The sequence below is a fragment of the Phyllobates terribilis genome, unplaced genomic scaffold (assembly GCF_046119375.1).
Source record: "Phyllobates terribilis strain yellow unplaced genomic scaffold, ASM4611937v1 Scaffold_11__3_contigs__length_659146591, whole genome shotgun sequence".
Lineage (NCBI taxonomy): Eukaryota > Metazoa > Chordata > Amphibia > Anura > Dendrobatidae > Phyllobates > Phyllobates terribilis.
The window spans coordinates 611,522,717-611,528,709 of record NW_027362771.1 but is presented as its reverse complement, the minus strand read 5'-3'; the positions used below and the strand labels follow the sequence as shown (position 1 = coordinate 611,528,709).

At 38.8% G+C, this 5,993-nt stretch overlaps 1 non-coding gene across 1 annotated transcript; it reads left to right on the top strand.

Annotated features, from left to right (window-relative positions):
• Positions 1-5,581: 5,581 nt before the first annotated feature.
• TRNAI-AAU (transfer RNA isoleucine (anticodon AAU)) lies at positions 5,582-5,655 on the top strand. The gene has a single exon. It is a non-coding gene; the product is annotated as a tRNA-Ile (tRNA).
• The last annotated feature ends 338 nt before the right edge of the window (positions 5,656-5,993 follow it).

The window sequence follows — 5,993 nt, the reverse complement described above, 5'->3', positions numbered from 1 at the left end:
AGGACTCATTAAATAAGAAAAAATTATGGGATAGGGTGAACTCTAATAGTTGGATAATGAGATCACCCATATTCGCTGCAGTAGATGAAGAGTGCAGAAAAAATTGGGTAGCCCGTATTCCATCAGCATGTGGAATGTTGGTGTACAATGATTCTACATCACATGTCACGAGAATAGTATCCCCATCTATGTGAAGCCCATCTATTTTCCTCAAGAACTCAGAGGTGTCTTTAGTAAAAGAAGGTAGCGATTCCACCAATGGCTGTAGTTTGGTGTCAATGAATCGATTAACATTTTCCAAGTAATTCCCTTTCCCTGAAATAATTGGTCTCCCTGGTGGTATTTGGCAGTTTTTATGCACTTTTGGTAAAAGATAGAGGGTGGGAATAGAGGGTTCACTGACCTGAAGTGCTAGATGTAGTTCTTTTGAAATAACTCCATTGTCCCTAGCTATTTGTAGGATGGAGGAAAGTTCCGTCTGATATTTTATTATGGGATTAAAGGTTAGTTTCTTATAGCATTCCAAATTTCTCAATTGGCGGAAAGCTTCCTCCTCATACATTGATTTAGGCCAGATCACCACATTCCCACCCTTATCAGCCGGTTTGAACACCACATCTGGCAACTTACGCAGCCGCTGGAGACACTGTCTCTCATCTCTGGTCAAATTATCCAGTGTTGGGTAGCGTGGAATTTTCTCAAAGTCTTTGCTCACCATTTTAACAAATACATCAATGGTGGGACAAGTGGACAGGGGTGGGAATTTCTGAGAGCGTGGCCTAATAGAAGAAGGGATCTTACCCCCTATCGGACTGCTGTGTTCCTCCGCCAGTTCTTCCAGGTTGGCTAACGCCTCCTGTTCCGTCTCTGTAGGAAATAAAGAAAAGGCGCCCTCATCATGGAAGTATCGTTTAAATAGTAATTTTCTCGCAAAAAGATGGAGGTCTTTAATGGCCGTAAACCTATCGAATTGCGCTGAGGGACAAAACATCAAACCTTTATTCAACAGGGAGTTCTCCCTCTGGGAAAAAGAATGAGAGCTTAGGTTGATTACCTTCAAGCTGCCTCTAGACTCATGGGTGCGGCATTCGCACCTGTATATGCTAACTTATTCCTGGGGCTGTGGGAGAGGGACCTATTCCTGTCAGATCAATATCCATCTATGGACCGCGTTCTTTTTTGGACGCGGTACATAGATGATATATTCTTGATCTGGCAGGGGATTACTAAAGAATTACATCAATTTATGAACCATTTGAACCAGAATCACCTAAACATCCACCTCACATGTCAATATGATACGGACTCCATCGATTTCCTGGATGTGAAGATTTATAGGGATGCCCATAATTGTTTACAATCCACTCTTTTTCGTAAAGATACAGCGGTGAATTCTTTACTGCTGGCATCTTCGTCACACCCTCCAGAAATGATTCGGTCGATACCTGTAGGCCAATTCCTTAGATTAAGGAGAATCTGCTCCAGTGATGCAGATTTTATACAACAGGCCGATGGATTGAAGATGAGATTCTTTGAGAGAGGTTACAGCCGTCGCTCCGTCAAAAGGGCATTTAATAGGCCTAAATATACCTCTAGACACAATGAATTGTATTCAAACAAAACACAGATAACGAACAGAACTGTTAGATTTATCACACAGTACCATGGCCAAACTAATCTGATGCGTCACTTTCTAAATAAATCTTGGCCCATCCTACAATTTGACCCTGTGCTCTCGAGATATCTGAGCCCTAAACCCAATATTACTTTTCGTCGGTCACGTAATTTACGGGACGATTTAGTGAAAAATCACTACACCAATGAAAGAACAACTTTTATGTCCAAAGCCAAACCACCCAAGGGCTGTAGACCCTGTGGAAAATGTGTGGCCTGTCCAAATGTGGGGCGATCCGACACATTTCAAAGTTCGGACGGACTAACAATGTACAATATCCAACACTTTATTACATGTACTACAACTGCAGTGACATATTATGCCACCTGTCCATGCTCACTAATCTATGTGGGATTAACTACCCGCCAATTAAAAGTTAGGGTACGCGAGCATGTTCTCGGTATCATAGCAGCGAAAGAAATCAATGACCTATCTCTCTTGAAGACACTACCGAGACACTTCAAGATATTCCATGGATGTGACGCCTCACTGCTCAAAGTGATTGGGATTGATATGGTTCCATTCAACATCAGAGGGGGTAAGATAAGTAAACTTTTGGCCCAATTAGAAACAAGATGGATCTGGACATTGAAAACTGTCTGCCCTATGGGGCTCAACAAAAACATCAGTTACGCTCCATTCCTGTGACCAATTCAGTCCTTGAACCTGCTTCTTTGTTTTTAATTGTTTTTAATTTTCTACACGATAGTAATTTTAATTTTCTCCTTTTGCAGTTCATCTCTGATGTGGCGTTGATTTAGCACCGGAGTGGGATCCTTGTGTCATGATATATTCCGGGATTGAAGATTGGAAGCCGTCATCATATTGCTCTTTTTCTTTTAATTATGTCGTATGATCGCTGTATGTATGTATTGCAATATGTGTAATCTTATGAGGAGATAGGCACATGTCACTGCATATATATATATATATTTTTTTTTTTCACGTCACTGTCAACATCTATTATTATTTTTCTTTATTATTATTTTTTACGTTACAGATGTATATATATATTTTTTTCTATATATTTCTATACATATTTGTTTTTCACTGCTCTAACCAATATACCACATGGCCAGTGTAACACATAGAATCTATGTATATATATTATGGATATAGGCGACATATATTAATATGATTTTTGTCACCTTCCTCTTTTTCTTTTTCTTTTATATTCTGTACATATATTTTATACCCTGTATACATACATATTTATATAGTGATATGGCATATTGGTGCATATATTAATATATGCGAGTTTGGTATGGGCCCCTCTATGTATCCATACATTTTAGAAAATGCTCTTTTGCACATATATCAGGTCAAATTTATGCTTTCCTGATGGGATATAACGTTTCACTGAATATTATTTTTAAACATACGACTATTTATCTTTAGATTCTTCACTTTATTCTCTATTATTCACATCACTGCACGAGAACACTTTATGATTAGGGGATGTATGTATACGCAAGTATATTCAAATATGGATATATATACTGTGTAGTACCTTCTATATACACACCACAATGTTTTAATTGGCCATTGTAGGTCTCGTATAGAGTTGCATAAGTTGACCTTACTCACTTATAATGTAATTATAATCTCTTTCCTTTCTATACATATCTTCCAATGTGGCCTATATATGGATCTAATATAGATTTATATTTATATGTACTGCATATGTCACTTTATTCAGGTTTGCACTTACTCACTTTAATTTATGTATTTAAACTTATGTATCGCATATGTCACTTTATTCAGTCTTGCACTTATTCACTTTAAATTTAACCTCCATTCCCTTGGTGTTTCTTCTTTTGCGGCGCCTTTACTCCTTTCTTGCTCCTTTCTTCGTCCTGGCTTCCTGATCTCCCGTTGTTGATTGGATATAGTGGACAGATTGGTGCCCACGGCTACGGGTAGGCGTTACACGCATGCGCTGTCTGTGCTCCGGGAGGCTGCGGTCACGTGTCTCTATGCATCAGGTGACCCGGGTCACGTGTGTTTCCGACGTCGGCTGATGCATGACGCGATGCCCGCGACTTCCGGTCCCTCAGGCCGCTGCATGCGTGAACATCAAGCGCTGCCTGTATACATCGGCGGACACACAGCTGTACGCGCCCGCCTCGGTTTAGATCTTGATTGCGGGCGACCTTAAGTATGTAGGACATCCGGTACTTACCGATTGGTCACATCAGTATTTTTATACATGCTGGTTCATATGGACGCTACCCCCTGACGAAGGACGTGTGTCCGAAACGCGCGTCGGGGCTACGCCGCTTGGTGCCATTTACACACGCTGGACTACTGTGCAGGTATATACTCTCTATGATCTGAGTTAATACGTCGATTACTTTGACTACTACATATGATGGGTATGGGGTACATGAACTGTCAATGATATGGAGTACATAGGAATTTTCCTCTCCATACTGTCAAGTGTATATATACATGATCTGGCCATTCATATGTTATCTTTAGTTGCCTATTCGGTGATCTAAGTCTTTTTTGCCCCCTTCCTTCCATCTATAGTATCTTGACCACCTGCTTTTGTATTTACCTATCTTACTTCATCAACATACTCTATAGTCCAGCACATATTGTAATAATTACTGTATGATCACTGTAATGCGGCTTTCCTTGTGCATGTAGTGTCACTCTAACCATAACTCTAAATAAAGGTATTTAATTAATTGCTTTTGGTGTATAAGACAAGAATAGGATACCAGTGTTTTCAGCCCACACTGGACACTTATATCTCAATTCACAGACAGATAATTGTATGATCTTATATTATGGTACAGTAAGTATACACAGTTTTCCCTGTGTCGTGAAGACAAAGGATGACAGAAGTTCAAGGACAGAGTCAAAAATTGATGTAACTTTTGAAATTTTTCACTAGGAAAAATGTTCAGACATCTCCGAAACAGATAATTTAATGACCTTGTACAGTAAGTACTGTGAACGCTGGCCACAAGTTATTCTTCTGCAGACCCCCGGCTGTCATGAAAACCTATCAGTGCCCCCCGATCACATGACAAGGATGTTTATGGGCAGGATTTAACTCCCACTGTCAGAGAGTGACAGCAGAATTTAACTGGTTAACAGCCAGTGGTGGAGCTCCATCCCACCCTCCACTCTTGGAGGCACATGACAGCTAATTAAATCAGCAGTGATGAAAGGGGAAAGATGCAGGCTCAGTGCCAGAGGGGAAACAACATATGTTGTAAATATATACATCAGGAGTTGTGAAGGGGTTAACCTTTAATATTGAAATGAGGTAGGATAAGTTGGGAAAGGGCAAGCATGAGAAGGATAAATGGAGTTCTTCATTGGGAATCATGGGGGATGGGTAGGAAAGAAACAACAAGGAAAGTGAAACGAGAGAGTATCTATTAACAGAAAAAAGAAAAAGATGAAACATTCGTATGATATAATATTCATATTCAAATATATGTAAAGAATTTTACATCTTCTACACTTAAGGCTTGTGCCATTTTTGTATATGTGGATAATAAATCAATATATTAACATAAATTTACTGTTTTAATCGTATAAACAAGATAAAAGTAAAACTTTGCATTTTCTTTAGTTTCACTATAACTCTGGATCTTTTTTTCCCTCTTGCCCGCCACCTGAGGATTCCTCATGCCGACTTTCTCTGCCTTTTGGCATTTTTAAAATTCCTGCAGAAACTTGAATACAAGAAAAATATAGCAAATATATTTATTTTAACTGATAACGAAAAACAAAACATTACCAGCCAAAAATATATTAAATAAGTCACTGGAGACCATATTGAAAAACTGTTCAGTTAAGAAAAAAAAAAAAAAAACTCACCTTGGTGGCAGGTTGTGAGGATCGAACCGACGCATCCAAAGATATTGGAAATGAAGTGGAGCTCATAGCCGGTTAGCTCAGTTGGTTAGAGCGTGGTGCTAATAACACCAAGGTTGCAGGTTTGATCCCTGTACGGGCCAAGTTTTATTTTTTTTTTGCTAACACAGTAACTGTGCCTTATTAACATTTATTTTAGTTTTTATTTTTTTTTGGTCATTTATTGCATTTTATGCATCTATCTTGAATTAAGATTGAGCTACAATGTTACTCTACCTGTTACTTCTGAATTCAGGAGGTTTTCTTCATTTTTATGACTGATATTCTTTATCTTTAAAATGTCCAAATAAAATAAATGTTAAATAGGCATCTAGTTACTTAAAAAAAAATTGCACGCTTACTGTGTTGGTGAAAAAAAAAAGGCCTGTATAGGGTTCGAACCCACAATCTTGGCATCATCAGCACCATGCTCGAACCAACT